The following is a 19,848-nucleotide window of genomic DNA, read 5'->3' as shown; positions in this document are numbered from 1 at the left end:
ACCCCAGGGAAGTATTCGAGTTGACCACGGCGCGCGGCTGGGGAGCGTCGAAGGGAAGCGACAATAGGCAGCTTAGGGCGGCTCAAATTCTTGAGAAAGCAGTAACAGGGCGCGATCTTCAGCTGCCTTAAGATGAGTGACAGTGAGGGGGTGGTTGACCCCATGCTGGTGTACAGGGAAGCAGACAGAGAACTTGGATGCCTGTTGATAAATGTCTATCATCCCATTTTCAGTGAAACATGCGAGAAAGCCGCGCAAAGCTATGGTGGAGCGGTCAACAGAGGTCAAAATATACGTGTTCGTGACTATAGCAACTTCACGCTGAATTCACGGTCTGTAGAGTCTGAAGTAATTCAGGTGAAGAGCGACGGAATGAAATACGCCGGCCTCTGATGGGAATGCAGGACCAAGGAATTTGAAGTACTCTCCTGGGAGTCAGAATTCCGGAATAATTGGTGTTTGTGCAGATGCTAACCTTGATGGGTGTCCTGGGAGGACCTAAATAGCAGAAGTTGAGAGGAAGTGAAATTTTGTAGGAATTTGTTCACTTGCCAGAGGAGGCATTGGCTGGTGCTGGGAAGCAACACATAATTAACGCGACTTGCGCTGCAATTGGCATAAGTGATTTTGCTGGAGGAGAAACAGAGGTGAAGAGCGGACTGTAAGAAGTCTCCGTAGGGGTCTTCCATTCCCAACTTGCCTAGAGTGCAGACGTGGCCTTCTTTACTCAGCTTGCCTGAGAAAGAGTGAGCATCTCTACAGTTTAGGACTTAGCAAATGGAACGATTGAGCTTGGAAATAGGAAGTTTTGGTTCAGCTATGTACTGAGCAAGCTAGCTAGGAGTGAATAGACGAGTGCAGCCTTGCATCACCATGAGGTCGGCCGACGTCCACACAACGACACTGCTCCGCCACACTGAATTCGGTGATATTGTTGGATCACGCTGCAAAGCCTCCACGAGGGGCCGTGTATTGTAGAATTCTTCTCGCACTTCCCATTATGCATGGGTCAGTCGATAGGAATTACTTTTGTTTTATAGCGCTTTACTCTACACAAACGCAATTTATAACCACTGCCTGTTAGGAGAGTCATGTAATATGATGATTGAAGGTCGTGAGGTAAAATATGTCTGTGCTAATCGACTGCATCTGTTTTCAATCAAGTAGTTGAAATCCCAAGTCACTTTCTGAATTAATTTTGTGTATAACATTTCCATCTGGTGTTCGATAGCTGAATATAACATCAATGTGCACCCCTTCTTAATTAAAAGGGATCAATTTTGAACCAATTAATGTCAACACTGCTACCGTAGTTCAATCAGGAGTCACAGTGCCTTATTACTTTCTTTGCGGTATCCGACATTGCGGCAGTTTGGCACTCTCTGTTGATCTGTTAGTCAATTACCTGGGGTGAACACACACCAAAACCAGATAAGTGACGGGTGAGGTGTTACAAGTTGTGGATCCAGCACATCAACTGGATCTCGCCTGTGTCTTGCCCGAACCACTCCATCATACTCCTGACCTTGTGATATGGTGCATTATTTTGTTGCAAAATACCACTGTCGTCAGGGAACACCATCGTCAGGAAGGAGTGTACGTGGTCTGCAACTAGTACGATATTGCTTGGCCATCATAGTGCCTTGCATGAGCTATGCTGGACTCGCGGAAGCTTACTTGAGTGTCCCTTAGAGCATAATGGAGCCGCCGCCAGTTTGTCTTCGTTCCGCAGTACAGGTGTCAAGGAGCTAATGCCTTGGAAGACGACAGATTCGCACCCTCCCATGGGCATGACGGAGAATGTATCGGGATTCGTCAGATGGTGCAACGCTTTGCACTGCGCCAACGTCCAGTGCCGCTGGTCACGTGCCCACTTCAGTCGTAGCTGCCGATGTCGTGGTGTCAACATTGGCACATGGACGGGTCGTCGACTGTGGAGGCCCATCATTAGGAGTGTTCGGTGCACTGTAGATTTAGATACACTTATACTCTGCCCAGCATTAAAGTCTGATCTTATTTACCCCCAGTTCGCCGCCAGTCGTGTTTTACCTATGTGCTCAGCCTACGAGTGGCCGTCCAACCCGACGAGGTCTGGACGTGGTTTCACCTGGGTTCCGCCACGTGCTGAAGACACTCAAAACAGCACTCCTCGAACACCTGGCAAGTCGTGCAGTTTCCGTAATGCTCGTGCAAAGCTTCCAGGCAGTCACAGTCAGCCCTCGGTCAAAACTCCGAAAGACCGCGCGCCTTCACCGTTGTACACACGGACATAACGCTCACTGATATTACACTATTGGCCATTGAAATTGCCACACCAAGAAGAAATGCAGCTGATAAACGGGTATCCATTGCACAAATACATTATACTAGAAGTGACATGTGATTACATTTTTACGCAATTCAGTACCCAGAACAACCACCTCTGGCCGTAATAACGACCTTGTATGCCTGAGCATTGAGTCAAACAGAGCTTGGATGGCGTGTACAGGTACAGCTGCCCATGCAGCTTCAACACGATACCACAGTTCATCAAGAGTAATGTTTGGCGTATTGTGACTAGCCAGTTGCATGGCCACCATTGACCAGACGTTTTCAATTGTTGAGAGATGTGGAGAATGTGCTGGCCAGGGCAGCAGTCGAACATTTTCTGTATCCAGAAAGGACCCGTTCAGGACTTGCAACATGCGGTCGTGCATTATCCTGCTGAAAAGTAGCGTTTCGCTGGGATTGAATGAAGGGTAGAGCGACGGGTCGTAACACACCTGAAATGTAACGTCCATTGTTCAAAGTGCCGTCAATGCGAACAAGAGGTGACCGAGACATGTAACCAATGTCACCCCATACCATCAAGCCGGGTGATACACCAGTATGGCGATGACGAATATACGCTTCCAGTGTGCGTTCACCGCGATGTCACCAAACGCGGATGCTACCATCATGATACTGTAAACAGATTCTGGAGTCATCCGAAAAAATGACGTTTTGCCATTCGTGCACCCAGGTCCCAGGTTCATCGTTGAGTACACCATCGCAGGCGCTGCTGTCATGCAGCGTCAATGGTACACGCAGCCACGGTCTTCGAGCTGATAGTCCATGCTGCTGCAAACGTCGTCGAACTGTTTGTGCAGATGGTTGTTGTCTTGCAAACGTCCCCATCTGTTGACTCAGGGATCAAGACGAGGCTGCATGATCCGTTACAGCCATGTGGATAAGATGCCTGTCATCTCGACTGCTAGTGATACGAGGCCGTTGGGATCCAGCACGGCGTTCCGTATTACCCTCCTGAACCCACCGATTCGATATTCTGCCAACAGTCATTGGATCTCGACCAACGCGAGCAGCAATGTCGCGATACGATAAACTGCAGTCGCGATAGGCTACAATCCGACCTTTATCAAAGTCAGAAACCTGATGGTACGCATTTCTCCTCCTTACGCGAGGCATCACAACAACGTTTCACCAGGCAACGCCGGTAAACTGCTGTTTGTGTATGAGAAATCAGTTGGAAGCTTTCCTCATGCCAACACGTTGTAGGTGTCGACACATGCGCCAACCTTGTGTGAATGCTCTGAAAAGTTAATTATTTGCATATCACAGCATCTTCTTCCTGTCGGTTAAATTTGGCGTCTGTAGCACGTCATCTCCATGGTCTAGCAATTTTAATGGACAGTAGTGTACATGCACCGTGCAGACGGGTTTTTATTGATAGTTGGTCGTTGGTCACGATGTTCTGGCTGATGAGCGTTTATGGAGTTTGTGAAGTAGTTATACAACAGTCGTAGCTTTAAATATGGAAAAGGTGAATAACTTGCAGAAATGTTTGATGCAGCACTGAATTCAGTATATGTCAAAATTTTATTCCCGCTTAACATGTTCGTTCCCGACGTTCCCACTAGGTGGCAGCACGAATTCCAAAAGTCATCATGGCGTCGTATAATGGAGCAGAGTAGGAGCAGTGTTTTTTATGGTTTCATGACTCATATCCACTGCAAGAGTTAAGACAATTGGGCGCTAAATATCGCATGGCACTACCTCAAAGACGTTATTAACTCGTACAATAGTTTCACCGAAACTGGCTGTGTATTACTTAGGACGCCGGCTAAGGTTGGGCTTGCAATCTTTTCTTTTTTGCAGAGTCGACTGTTATTAGCATGTCGTTCCTGGACATTCTTGAACATTATCTAATTTTTCTGTTACAGTAGGAATTGGGCACAGATTTTATTTTCCAGCAGGATGACGCACGACCGCTTTATCATCGTGAAATTGTCGCGTATCTCGTAAGAAAGTGCCGTCTTGGATTGAATGTGGCCGCCATGATCACTTGATTTAATGGCTGTTGACTTCTGCGTATGTTCAAATGTGTGTGAATTTCTAAGGGTGCAAACTGCTGAGGTCATTCGTCCCTAGACTTATACACTTCTTAAATTAACTTACGTTAAGGACAACACACACACACCCATGCCCGAACGAGGACTCGAACCTCCGGCGGCAGGGTTGCCGTAATCCGTGACATGGCGCCTCAAACGCATAGTGTGTTTGTTCCTCTGCTTCTCGGAAGCAACGTATAATACAAGCAATTGTCACCATATATTAAGACTTGACAGGAAACTGAATACAGTTGGGACGTTTGTTGTGTTAACAAAAGATAGCCGCAGTATTCAGTGCTGCATCAAACATTTCTGTAACTTATTTACCCTTTTCACAATTAAATGTTAGTTCTTGTATAAGTAATTTATGAACAACCTACAAACAAATATCACTTTTATCTATGTCACATGTACCTTCTTTCCAGAGAAATGAGAAGTAGACACACAGTTAGTGGACTTGGTTTCACTGCTCTGAGCTTTATACCTTCTGGAACATTAGCTGTTTAAATAAAGGAAACGTTGCCACAGTTTCTGCAGTAATGTTGCAATGCGGGTTGCCTGCCCCGTCCTGAAGCCTGTTGCAGGGCAATCCTCGCTCTGCGCAATACAGCAGAAACTGTGGCGTCGTTGCTATCCTTCGGAGTCTGTGTGTACATTTTTACTCTTGATCAAAGAGAGTTCACTCTCTGCGTGATTCACTGTTGCAGCGAATAAACTCGCATACAGAATGTTGCATTAAAAACATTGAAGAAGGATCCATTTATGGAAAACATTAAGAAATGCTGCTTTAAAGGGTTGAAGAACAGGTGTTACTGAATGGTATACAACAGGTTTTCCCATAAATTATGGATGGAATCAGAAAAAAAAACAACGCAAATTCTCATATCAGTCTTCTCTGCCAACGCCATTTTGGCCACACGGCACGCCGAACAATTATTTGGCAAAGAAAAACATCGGATTTATACTTGATTGCGTATGTTTTATCGCCTGGCTACGACTTCTACATTTAAGTGGAACAGAAATGTGCGGAGAGACAGTTTCGTGACGCTAAACAGCTGCCGAATCGTACCAAAATCTTGTTTTTGGTCATCAGTATCAATGTGACAGAAATGTTTTCGTAAATGGTTCGAGCGGGTGCATGGGTATAAAAGTTAAAAGGTGAATATTTTTAGAAACAATTAAAAGATTTCTATAGAGGAATGTTTTCCGTTGAATGTTAACGTGTAAACGTAAAAGGCTGCAGCGCTCACAAAATAAATGTATCTGTAAATAGGAGTTAGTCTGCATTCGTTCGATCAGCCCCATGAAGGATGCACCACGGGTACTTCAGGTAACGAAAGGAGACGATGTGATGATTATGTTTGGTTTGTGGGGCGCTCACCAACGCTGTTATCAACGCCCGTTCAAATTACCAATCTCGCAACTTTCTCCCAGGGCGGGGAAAATCTCCAACCCGGCCGGGAATCGAACCCGGGACCCAGCGATCCAGAGGCAGCAACGGTAGCCACTAGACCACTTTTCTTTTTAATCTCATTTTGTTCGTCACTGTTCGTTGCGTTTGTTCGGGGCGGACGTCGCATGACATCCGTTCAAATTCATAGTTGACCTGTTCACTCAGTGTTTTATTACAGAAGGCAGCTAACCCCCTGAACAAACACGCTGAGCTACCGTTCTGGCACTCAGACCTCAATGGATGCGCCGGACTAAAAGAACTCCTCACAGCTCTAAGTTGGCGCGCAGCTGATCGTCAGACTGCAAAATAAGGTCCCTGTGGAATATAATACCCTGGACCATATTTAAGCTCTTATGAGGTGTGATGGTAACGGTAACATCCCCCAGCTTGTCACAGGCGAGTAATGCCCATGATTAGGCAGAGGATGCCGTTTTTATCACAACGACCCTGACCGCATTTTGGACAAGCCCTCCACATTCCCAAACTTGTCCTCTATGTGCTAAACAAAAAATTGAGGCTTCATCGAGACAATGGAGCCCCCATCAGCTCTAGTAAATACAGGGTACTGGGGCCAATAGGGTTCGCTGCCATCCTTAGCCTGCCGCGCGGGTTATCCGAGTGGTTTGAGGCACTGCATTCATGGACTGTGCTCCTGGTCCCGGCGGAGGTTCGAGTCCTCCCTCAGGCATGGTGGTGTGTGTTTGTCCTTAGAATACTTTAGCTTAAGTAGTGTGTAAGCTTAGGGACTGATGACCTTAGCAGTTAAGTCCCATAAGATTTCACACACATTTGAACATCCTTAGCCTGCCGTTTCTCCCATGGTGTGGCCAGGGAGGGGAACGATTTAGGATCATACTTCCTTGCATTGTTCTGAGACTTGGAATGCTTAGAGACTTCTCGCGTTTGATCACCAGCAAGTGATGACATGGTACGCTTCATCACGCGTCATCTGCCCTGATGCCATCCACTCTGACCAGGGGGTCTCCCCACAAGCGCCACCCACCCACCCACCCACCCACAGCAAAGACCACCTGACCGGATAGCCATTGCCAGGAGTCCTGATGCTCCAATGTGAAGGGCATATACTACTTACTTGTCATACGTGGTGAGTTAAAGGCGCAGGCATCAGCAGAGCGATCCCTTTGTAGTCAAGGGGCTACAGCCAACAGAGTACACTGCGGCCCTACAACAACGGACTGGATATGAGGTGCAAAGAATTCCATGATCATCGTCGGCGCAGAAAACGACACTGCGTAGTGGGTGGAGGAAAACGCACCCAGGAAGGTGTCCTCACTCAAGAGATGGAGGGTGAATGGGACTGCCGGTGGTTGTGGCCGAGCGGTTCTAGGCGCTTCAGTATGGAACCGCGCGACCGCTATGGTCGCAGGTTCGAATCCTGCCTCAGGCATGTGTGTGTGATGTCATTAGGTTAGTTAGGTTTAAGTAGTTCTAAGTTCTAGGGGACTGATGACCTCAGATATTAAGTCCCATGGTGCTCAGGGCCATTTGAAACCATTTCAATGGGACTGCAATGCAACGACGAGAAAGTGGGCTAAAGCTCTCAATGCATGATGGCCACGATGCACCATGTATGGTGTCCTTCCCCAATTGTCTCGCTCTTCGGGAAACTTTTGAAAATGGAGGTCAAACCCTACAGGGGACTATCACATAAAGACCGAAAGATGTGAGACTCTTAGTCGCCTCTTACGACAGGCAGGAATACCTCGGGCCTATTCTAACCCCTGGGCTCGCAGTGGGGAAAAAGTGTGTGAGTAGGTATTGAGGTTGCATCAGCCTTTTTAGTTACCCAATGGTTACCCAGTGACGCCCTGATCAAAGAGGTAAGTTTGGATTCCTCCCTTGGTCATACCATCGAACAGATTAACACCACACGAATAATTAAGGTTTCGTAGGGCCTCTACACGAACAGGATAGCTGTGGAGGATCGAAGCTGCAAATCACTTGGGGTGGGGGGCGCTTGAAAATTACATTTGGTATCCAAAAGCAAAGTTCCATTACGTAAACGAGAGCAGGATTTCACAGGGCCTGCAACTGCATCAACACCTTTCTGGATAATAAGCCGATTAACTGTAGCAAAGGACTGACCTTCTTCCATACATACCTCGAGGAACAGAGGTACAGCTGGGAGATTCTTTGAATGTATATCTTAATTCGGTTCACGTTTAGAAGACGTAGACTGAGATGGTGATTGGCTCACTGTGAGAAAATTCCCCATGATTGCCAGCGTCACCAATGTCACGCACTCTGCCACTGGTAGTCCCCCCTCAGAGGAGGGATCACTCACCTTAGGTGACTGTTGACACCTTAGGTCACACCTCCCAAATACCTGATAGAGGGACCAATTGAGAATTTGCAATTTGTGAACGTAACAGCCCATCGCTGGGCCTGGCCTGTACCAGTGGGTAAGTGCGAACCCTACCTGTCAATCCAGGGCTGGGAATTACGCATTACCCAGTCACCAGTCACTGGTCAAGTGCGTGGGCCGTCCTTCAGAAGTGCACAGGGAGGAAGAAGAAACAAAGTGAAACCTCAAACACCGAAGCGCAGGAAGGGTGGGAGATCGAGAACGGAAAAAAAACGATTGGGCTATTCTTGTGATGTTAGGCTACTAAAACTTTAGAACACATTTACAAAAACAACCCTGACATGTTCCCCAAGGGAGGGGGAAAGAGAGTAGCTCGGAAAGCGTAAGGTGCTGCAATGTCTGGTGCCTTGTGGTAACCAGGCACGAACTTACCAAAGAGTGGCGAGGCCCCAGAGGAGATATCTGATTCTTGAACAGAGTGTGCGCTATTACTAGCTGAAATTACATATCTCAGTCTTTCTTACAATCACCCATGACTATTAGATTTTCTTCTCGCTTGACGTGTACTGAATTACTATTTCGATATCCACATATCTCTGAATCTTCATCTTCGGCGTGCGACATCGGCTTGTGTAGCTCAACTATCGTTGTCGGTGTTGGTTTGCTGTCGATTCTGACGAGATCGGCCCTGTCATTGAACTGTTCACATTAACTCTCTCTCTGCCCTACCTTCCTATTCATAACGAATCCTACTACCGTTTTACCATTTTCTGCTGCTGTTGATATCATCCTGTACTCATCTAACCAGGAATCCTTGTCTTCTGTCCATTTCACTTCACTGACTCCCCTCTATTTCTAGACTGAGTCTTTGAATTTATCTTTTCAGATTTAATAGCTTCCCTACGACGTTGAGAATTTTGACATTCAATGCCCCGACACGCAGAACATTATCTTGTCGTTGCTTAGTAAATCTCTTTTTCACGGTCATCCTTCCCTTGGCAGTTCGCTCCTGGAGATCCGAATGGGGGACTATTCTGAAATTTCTTGCCAATGGAGAGATCATCATGACACTTTTCAAATACAGGCGACATGTCCTGTGGATACACAATATGTGTGCTTAATGCGGTGGTTTCTATCGCCTTCTGCATCCTCATGTCATTGATATTGCTCATTCTTCCGCCTTTAGGGGCAGTTTCCCACCCAAAGGGCTCCTGCGCACTTTTTGACAAGGCAACTGACAGAATGAAGGTTTTTCTTCTTATGTCGTAACTCGTCGGCCCCCGCTGTTGATGGCTTTTATTGACTGTTTAAGCGGTGGAGGGGTTCAAATGCCGGACCGAGAGCGTTTTGATTTCTAATCAAAAACTCTATCCCTAGACCACGGCTATTTTTAAAGTATACTACAGATCTGCCATATATATTTTTCTTTATGTTGAATATCTTCGGTTCTAGCAAAATCTGTATAAGGAAGAGTAACGTACATAGTTCGAAAGCCATCAGACCGATCGCGTAACGTGTCTCGCTGTTTGAGCATTTTGTTTCAATTAAAATCTGTATATTTTATTTCGAATTCCAAACTCGTGTCGGTACCACTATTTGAAAGGGAAATTAAGCTAATACTTCTCATGGTCAAGCCGCATATCGAACAAGAGCAATTCTGCAACACCCACAACTTAATACCACCTACGCCCAGCAAGAGTATTTATTTTTCAGAAGTTAAATCAACCCATAACAGCTTATTTAGCGATTAAATGGTGAGATTTACATCTTGCCATCGCTTTTGTGGCGTGTTCTTTGAATGGCACACCTTCACTTATGCACTATTTTGATCACTGAGAAGTTTTAATTACCTCCACCAGTTACATTTGCTATTTACTGCCAGACAGAGGATAAGCTAGAATGCTCAGAAACCGACGCGAAAGTTAAAATGTCGTATGCAGGAATCGACGGCACCAGATAAAGAGCAGCGTCTAGTGTACAGTACGTGGAATCGATCAGGTGTTGACATCCACGGTATCGCATAAATGACTGGGTTTGCTTCAGTGATCTAGCGTGGTTTTTCTTTCGTGTTCAGTCAGAGCATAACAATCATTCGCGTGTGGTTCATGAGTAGACATTGCGCTGCCACAAAATTGGAGTCTCGTGTGGCGGGCCCTCTTTTCTTTGAAACTACAGAGAACAGCGTTTTTTACGTGGATATTAATTGTTTATTATTTACGTATTTTAATTTGGTGTCATTTACAAATGACCTGCCACCTTATTACTAAGATGGGTCGTACTTTCACAAAACGAAATTGTACATGTAAAAAATTTGAAACTTATTTCTAATGAGGCTTAATAATGTTGTATCTTCAAATACTAATGGACTTATGAATAATTAAGAAACTGAACTCTTAAAATTTAGGGTGGATATATACAAGATGGTAAACGTTGATGTAACTAACTAAATTTTGTAATATTGGAATATAAACCATTAGTATACCGTTGGGAAGAATAAAAACAGAAGACAGGAAAGATGACATCCTACTTACATACTTAATTTCACTTCCCAAAACAGCAGGACGTTAGAAATTGCCATATATCTAATAAAACAATTCATTTAGTAAGCGAAATTTTTTGGTGTTGGAATCATCTGCACTGTCTTATGGGCCCAAGGATCTCACGATTTAACATTTCCAGCCTCTGGGCCTACCTTCAAGGAAGGCAAAAACACTCTCAGGTGCTAACAAAAGGCAAATGATTAAATTTAAAGTAAGGTGACCGTATTACTGGGAGTCGAAACTCGAACCAATTTTATAACAGCTCACTGCTGTTGACAGTCCTCTGTAATTGTTTCACATTCTTAAAGTTTACAACGAAATGAATAGCAACAGAAAACTTGCTTTAACATTCCTCGCAACGGACATTGCAGTCTGCTCACCCTTCTAGATTATGAATGGATGACAGTTTTAAAAGTAAGTAATAACGTGTGAGATTTTGATTGATTAAATCTGATTTGATTAAAAACATTTGCATCACATTGTTTATGACATCGAGCTTTGAATACACTACTTATCTCTCCTGAAGTTCCGAATTGAAATTGGTCGTTGAGGAGTTAGTTTCAGTCTAAAGAAAGTGAATAGAGAACGCCAACTAGATACACACGGATGTATTAGGGCTACCTTTAAGCAAATCCAGCTCCATAGTGCCACCTTCATCGCAAGTATTATTGAAGATTTCGAACTTGAACGCTTAAGCAGCGTGGGCGCATTCCATAACACTGCACATCATTGTATTTTAGATTAGGAATAAGATATTGAAGTAAAATGCTAGAAAAATAAACAGCAGTATGTTGAAACGTCATATACCGACAATTTGATTTGATTTCAAAAAACCAGAGCATTTAGTCGTCCCACCAAAACCCAGTGAGGACAAGGCGACTGGACTCCAAAATTCGGAACTGTGCAGGTCAAATTGGGACGTTTGGTCTCTTTGAATAAAGTTAGTTTTCATGAATTGTACCACCAACTTCAGTGCACTTTCGGAATTCTCTTTACAACACCACGGCTAGCTCTTTTGCGGTTATCGTGGTGTTTTTTTTATGAGGACAGCACTGTTAGAAATTCGAACGATCAATTCGTCTTTTGTGTTTCATTTTCCTTCGCAGACTTGGCCTTTTGACCACCTATACAGGCGTAAGATCCGGGGACATGGGCGCCTAGGAAATATGACCTTTTCCGCAGGTCCACTTTACCGGAACGTTGAATTCACATGATGTGTCATCTGATGGCAACATGCAGTGGGCCGTCCTCGTACTGAAAGAAAGCTCTTCCAATAATGCTGGGGGCTCGTTTTCGAGATTGTTTTGTTACAGCGTCCCCGTATAGGGACCCGTTACTGAGACTATCTCAGTCAACTGATTGTCTGTCGTGCCACACCATACATTTAGAGAGCAGAGTTCTTAAAAATGTGGCTCCACAAAGACAAGGGGGCTTTCGTCGTACTACCGATGTGAGTTAAGAGTGGCACTGAAACTAAACTGACACTGTTTGATGATGATACAAGTACGATTTTTAATCCAATAGAAAATGATAGAAAAAATGTCTCTGGAAAAGTTATTAACTGCATTTCTGCGAATGGGTTTGCTCTGAACTTTGAAAAAACACAGTACATCCAATTTTCTACTGCAAGGAGTACAGTTACTTCGAGAAATATAAAACATCGATAGAAGTCAGTAGGCAGAGTAGAGCATAGTAAGTTTTTGGGTGTACTTATAGGAGAGAATCTTAAGGGGAAAATTCATGTTTTGGGTCTCCTAAAGCGACTAGGTTCAGCAACTTTTGCAATCAGAACAATTGTCAATTTTAACGATATAGAAATTAGTAAGCTAACATACTTTGCATAGTTTCACCCTCTGATGTCATACAGAATAATATTTTGGAGTAACTCAACACTTAGGCAAAAAGCATTCACTGCTCAAAAGAAAGTGATAAGAATAATGTGCGAGGCTCATAATAGCACATCTTGTAGGCATCCTAAGATACAGTGAAAATTTTTGCTTTTGGAAACACAATTTTTGTGCCATACAAGTTTCGCCTTTATTCTCTGCAAGCCATCTACCGTAATTTTTCACTCAAATGAGGGAGGGAGGACTATACAAGTTGTAGGCATCTGTTTAGAAGATTAGGAATTCTTACAACAGCCTCACACTACATTTACCCATTAATAAAATTTGTTCTCGACAACATGGACCAGTTTAAAAACAAGAGTGACATTCGTGATAATAATACCAGAAGAGAGACAGACTTTACTCTACACTTAACCTATCTTTGGCACGGAAAGGGGTAAAATATGCTGCTGTAAAACTTTTCGTTAAATTACCAGGTGCAATAAAAAGTCTGACAGACAGTAGTAATAGTTTCAAAAATAAATTGGTATCATATCTACATGACTACTCCTATACCATAGATTTTTTTTTTTATGGGACACAACTGCTGAGGTCATCGTTCCCTAGTCTTACACACTACTTAATCTAACTTATGCTAAGAACAACACACAAACACCCATGCCCGAAGGACGACTCGAACCTTCGGCGGGAGGCGCCGCGCAGTCCGTGACATAGGCCCTCAAACTGTGCGGCCACTCAGCGCGGCTATACCATAGATGAATTCTTAATTAGGAATCAATAAATCTACAGGTATAATATATGCATTTTGTGCCATTTAAGAGAATGGGGTAGACAATAAAATCTTAAATTTAAAAAATCCGTGGTTCATGAGCGCATATCTTATGCAGTTTACACGTTCCACATAATAATGGGTACCATCAGAATGATCAATGGCACACGTAACTAGTTAGCTATTATACCGTTATGAATGTAAGTGGCTCCGTCAGTAAACAGTATTAATGGGCTTACTCGGTGGTTTGCAACAGCCAACGAGAAAATTCAGATAGTCTACATTCATGTTCTTATCGAAGATATAAGAATAGAGGCCGAGCATACCTCATGTCCGCTACTTTCCCTCATGTGGAGAATGGAGAAATTGTGCGTGTGTTAAATATTGACCAGTCTCATGCGGTTTAGTGAAAACACAAGTAAACGCTCACGAAGCTGGTACTCCGCCGGTAGGGAGTCGTCTACTGTATTCTGTACAAGAAGCAACAGCGTTTGTAAGTAAGAAATAAATTGAAAAAGCCTTATACAAATACCTAATCGGGGTAGTAAGCATTTATAAACACGTGCGGAATGTTTAAACGATACAGCAGAATTGGCCAACACTTCACGCTCATAGTCACAGTCGGAAAATCCAGTGCTGTAAACTCAAGCACAACTTCAGAACGAAAGCGACAGTCGCTAAATAAACGCATAGCAACTGGTTTACCGATACACGAAAGAAATCTTTCACCCGTAACAGACTGTTTCTTTGCAACGAATGAAAACTGAGTGCATTTACGTTCATAGCTTCATTCGGATTAATTTATACTTACCCCTCGTAAAATACAGATTGTTTCAAAATGAATATACGGGTTTTAAGGTTTTGTAGCATTTATTACGTTCAACTTACAATGATAAACAATACGTCACATAAAAGAGCAATTCTTACACTTTCTCCTACAAGTCTTCAGTGTGAGCACCCATTCGTCACACATAGAGTCGATAGGCGAATTCTTCCTGACCTTGCTCAGCGTATGTGCTTGGAGTAATTTTTGCAAAAATGTTATTTCCTTATGTCGGGTAGATCAGATGGTAGAGAAATTACATACCATGTTCAGTTATGAACCCCCCACAGATAAAAATCTCATGGCGTCAGATGTTCTGTGAATCTGGAGGTCATGAAAATCAAGCTCTGTCATCCGGGGCAACTTGGGGCCAGTCCAGCGGTCGGGTACAACGTCGGTTAATCAATCGCGTACTGACTTATGCCAGTGAACCGGCTCAGCAAATTGCTGACAAATAAAATTCTGTTGTTCAGCTTCTTCAAATTGAAGAAAAAGGCATAGTTCCAGCGCATGGAGATAAGAAACACCAGTTACAGTTGCTTCGCCGAAAAAGATTGGTTCAAATGGCTCTGAGCACTATGGGACTTAACATCTGGGGTCGTCAGTCCCCTAGAACTACTTAAACCTAACTAACCTAAGGACATCACACACATCCATGCCCGAGGCAGGATTCGAACTTGCGACCGTAGCAGTCCCGCGGTTCCGGACTGAGCACCTAGATCCACAAAAAACACTGATTTTTCGGTGAGTCTCGTTGCAGATGTTCCATCTCATGGGGATTTCTATCCCCAGACGCGCATATTATATGTCTTCACATTTCCGCTTAGGTGAAACGTCGATTCATCACTGAAGACGACACAACCCAGGAAATCATCTTCAAGCGGCAACGTATCTTTTGCAAAGTTAGCACGTAAGACTTTAGAGCTTGTAACAACTGCAAACGATAAGACCACAGATGTAAATGTCTCCTTAAAGGTCTCCACACAGACTTCGCGACTACCTTTCCGAACTGATTTCTTGGGGCTAAGCGTGAAAGATACTCACTCGTTCAACACGTTCTTCATTCACTCTTCGTCGTTCCACAGTCTTTCCTTTGCACACTGGTATAGAGAAACAAAACTGTTTGAGTTACGCTTTTATTTGATGTATTATTTATAATTGTAAGTTGAACGTAAGAAATGCTACAAAGCGTTAAAACCAGTATATTCGTTTTGAACGCCCGGTATTTACTATTTCTCCTCAAGTACATATCACATACAAGAAAGAAAAGTGAGCAAAGTCAAGAAACGGCAATTTTTAGTTGTTGACCCCAAAAAACGACGTCCGAAGTGCCCCAACCAGCACGAAAAGCGTCTCGTCTCAACCTCGCAATTTGTCCACTTCAGGGAAGATATGTCAGTTCTGCTGCAGGCTACCTCGTGCTGTGTCACTGCGAAACGCAGTGACGCCTCAGCGATGCTGCTGGTAGGTGTCCACGACACGTGTCTCTCACGAAGGGCGGCGCGTTCTGACTTGTGAAACTTTTCGTGTATGAGGTAAGTCGAATGTACGTGTTAATATAATTGATTGTTACAATGTCAGTGTTTATGCAGTGTCTGTACCTCAGATTACAACATCATTCACACGTGCTCGCATGTCTGAAAGAACAGAGACAGTTTTCAAATAACAAAATTTCGTGCGCTGCAGTGCACAAAAAATACACTTCTGCTACAAAGGTAGTCCGCATTAAATCAGTTTTCTCCGCGAAAAGCATCGCTGCGTCATACAGGTTTTTCGGAAATTCTCGTTACAGTCTTCTAGGACTTGTAGAGGGGGACTGAGTAGGTAATATTTTGTATAGAAACCCATGCCCGGAAACGTACCGTTTTGTACGGAAGTTTGCTGGCAGCTACGACCGAGCGGTTCTAGGCGCTTCATTCCGGAACCGTGCTGCTGCTACGGTCGCAGGTTCGAATCCTGCCTCGGGCATGGATGTCTGTAGTGTCCTTAGGTTAGTTAGGTTTAAGTAGTTCTAATTCTAGGGGACTGATGACCGCAGATGTTAAGTCCCATAGTGCTCAGAGCCATTTGAAACATTTTCGTATGGCGGTTTCAGTTCAGATGCGTCACTCGTCCACTTCCGATTGAGCAATTGAATTAGGAGTGAGGCAGTACAGTTGTTAAGTATTAACACTTAAACACCACGTGTGTATATTACTACAGAATAAAAAAAGAGCCGAATACACTGTACTTACAGAACAGTCCTGATGCATTAGAACAGCGGATCGATGTCGCGACCACCAACGTCGTTACAGACAATGCACCTACGAAGCATGTTCTTGGTCCAGGACAAGAAACGCTGAGACTTTTCTCTTTTCCTCAGCAGACGTGGACGCGTTACACACCTGAACTGAAACCATCGTAGAACGGGAAGTTTCCGAACATGAGTTAATACTCAAAATATTAATCGCTCACTCCGCTCTAAAAGTTTATAACGATAATTTCCGTCACCATGCATATCCCTCTTTATGATTCTATGTTTTCGTAAGTTGTGTTCCTTAAATTGCACGTAATTGATGTTTATTGTTAAATTTTATTAATCTTCATACATTACACTTCATCGTTTCTCTAGTTCGACAATTTCAACATATTTTAATTTTTCATTTTAACATACCATTATTACTAATTTTGGCTCATGGAGGTTCGAATGTCGTATTATATAAGAGTAACTAGAAATATAACCTATGTATTTTGCTGGATGGAACAGTTGCAGAAGTATTACGCGAGTTCTCGTAACAAAAACAAGATAGTAATCAGAAGATCAAGAAAAGTGAGAACTAAAAGAATTAATAATTTTAACGAATAGTTATTTCCTGTTAGATGCTTAAAGTTTATCGGTCTTTCGTGCTGCTTGCTTTTTTCGTCATTACTGCAATTTGTAGTATAACTTGCAATAATTACATGTAGTCAGTGTGAACTAAATGGTATTTTAGATGGATTATGTACAGATGTATACTTAAGTTGTTCATAACGTACGTACAACTTCGTCTGTGTCTACTCGCTATTTTCTTGCTGTCACTTCATGAGTGACGACATAAGCTTATAGCACGAAATAAAAATGACAGTTTAAGCAGCTAACAGGAAACAACTATTCATTAAAAAGTCATACTGTGACCTTCATTACGCTGCAGGCCGTGCAGTTCGGAAATTACTGACAATAGTTAATAATTACCTGAAAACAGCTCACATTCGTCGAGAGAAGAACTACATGTCCATATTACTGATGTATAGATTACAAAGGGAATTACTGGCAAAGTTACGTACTTTAAATTTCCAGAACACCTGTACTACCCATTACATGCAGGCCGTGCAGTTCGGAAATTACTGACAATTTATTTATTTATTGTTCCGTGGGACCAAATTAAGGAGAAGTCTTCTTCTACATGGAACGAGTCAATACATGAAATTATAACATGATAATAGAAACAGATAAAATGAAATATAAGTAACATAATCAGGTGACAATTCGTAAATTTAAATAAAGAAAATCAACAATGTAACACTGGAATTTGCTTAATTTTTTAGCTCTTCCAGGAGCTCCTCGATAGAATAGAAGGAGTGAGCCATGAGGAAACTCTTCAGTTTAGACTTAAAAATATTTGGGCTACTGCTAAGATTTTTGAGTTCTTGTGGTAGCTTATGGAAAATGGATGCAGCAGAATACTGCACTCCTTTCTGCACAAGAGTCAAGGAAGTGCATCCCACATGCAGATTTGATTTCTGCCTAGTATTAACTGAGTGAAAGCTACTAACTCTTGGGAATGAGCTAATATTGCTAACAACAAACGACATTAAAGAAAATATATACTGTGAGGGCAAAGTCAGAATAATAATTAACTGAAAACAGCTCACATTCGACGAGAACAGAACTGCGTGTCCATATTACTGACGTATAGATTACAGCGGTACTTACTGGCAAAGTTGCGTACTTTAAATTCCCAGAACTCCTGTACATTACAGTATAAGTTTTAAGGACTTATTGATGTCGATTTATTTCAAGTTGAGGCACTGTCCTTACCGGGGTGCGATATATTTGCTTCCCCTTCGATAGCGGCGAATTTTCAGTCACTTTGTTGTACGGGAGTGTCGTGCGGGTTGCGTGTTTGCGGGTGGCAGGTGCAGTGGTTAGTAGGGGTGCTAGTGCGCGCTGCCCTACCTGCTGCGGTGCTCCAGCTGCGGCTGCGGCTGCTGCGGCTGCTGCTGCTGCCGCTGTGTGGTGTTGACGCCTCGGAGGTTGGGCGGCGACTGAGCGCTGAGCGCTGCACCAGCGGACTACGCTACTGTCCGGCCGCGGAGCAGGCAGGCGCAACACACGCTCCGACGTACCCTCGCCGCCGGCACGCCGCTGCCCACCCACCCACCCACCAACCCACACGCAGTTTGCTTTCCTTGAGACACTGTAGGGTTCTAACAGAACTCATTATCACTAAACGCTCGTTGTCTAATGAACAACACGGAACAATATTCCAGTATAGGGGTGACAGTTCTTTAACGATCTATCGGTCAAATCGGTCAAATGGGAAAACTACAGATGTGTTAGTTGTGGGTGTTGTGTTGGCAGAAGAGCCAACACCGTGTTACTAGTGGAGGCCGAAATGCACGCGTTATAGCTCACGCAAGCTGGCGTGAGGAGGGAAGAACTATACTGACGTGAGGTCTCGAACACGACAAGGAATTAGAATTTAGAAAGTGGACGTAATTAGTTTGATGTTGTTGCTGTTGTTGTGCTCTTCAGTCCTGAGACTGATTTGATGCAGCTCTCCATGCTACTCTATCCTGTGCAAGCTCCTTCATCTCTGGAACCTACATCCTTCTGAATCTGCTAAGTGTATTCATCTCTTAGTCTCCCTCTACGATTTTTACCCTCCACGCTGCCCTCCAATACTAAATTGGTGATCCCTTGATGCCTCAGAACATGTCCTACCAACCGATCCCTTCTTCTAGTCAAGTTGTGCCACAAACTTCTCTTCTCCCCAATCCTATTCAATACCTCCTCATTAGTTATGTGATCTTCCCATCTAATTTCAGCATTCTTCTGTAGCACCACATTTCGAAAGCTTCTATTCTCTTCTTGTCCAAACTATTAATTATCCACGTTTCACTTCCATAAATGGCTACACTCCATACAAATACTTTCACAAACGACTATTTGACACTTAAATGTATACTCGATGTTAACAAATTTCTCTTCTTCAGAAACGCTTTCCTTGTTATTGTCAGTCTGCATTTGATATCCTCTCTACTTCGACCATCATCAGTTATTTTGCTCCACAAATAGCAAAACTCCTTTACTACTTTAAGTGTTCATTTGCTAATCTAATTCCTTCAGCATCACCCGACTTAATTCGACTACATTCCATTATCCTCGTTTTGCTTTTGTGGATGTTCATCGTATATCCTCCTTTCAAGACACTATCCATTCCGTTCAACTGCTCTTCTAAGTCCTTTGCTGTCTCTGACAGAATTACAATGTCATCGGCGAACCTCAAAGTTTTTATTTCTTCTCCATGGATTTTAATACCTAATATGAATTTTTCTTTTGTTTCCTTTACTGCTTGCTCAATATACAGATTGAACAACATAGGGGAGAGGCTACAACCCTGTCTCACTTCCTTCCCAACCACTGCTTCCCTTTCATGCCCCTCGACTCTTATATCTGCCATCTGGTTTCTGTACAAATTGTA

General features: G+C 43.5%; 1 protein-coding gene across 1 annotated transcript in view; it reads right to left on the bottom strand.

Annotated features, from left to right (window-relative positions):
• LOC126293417 (sclerostin domain-containing protein 1-like) overlaps positions 1-18,478 on the bottom strand; it is a 412,128-nt gene extending 393,650 nt beyond the window's left edge. Inside the window, exon 1 of the mRNA XM_049986641.1 lies at positions 18,321-18,478. The gene's annotated coding sequence lies outside the window, so the exon portion shown is untranslated. The remainder of the gene's footprint in view (positions 1-18,320) is intronic.
• Positions 18,479-19,848: the final 1,370 nt, after the last annotated feature.

The sequence above is a fragment of the Schistocerca gregaria genome, chromosome 10 (assembly GCF_023897955.1).
Source record: "Schistocerca gregaria isolate iqSchGreg1 chromosome 10, iqSchGreg1.2, whole genome shotgun sequence".
NCBI lineage: Eukaryota > Metazoa > Arthropoda > Insecta > Orthoptera > Acrididae > Schistocerca > Schistocerca gregaria.
Note: the sequence above shows the minus strand (reverse complement) of the source record. Positions and strands in the feature narration are given on the sequence as shown.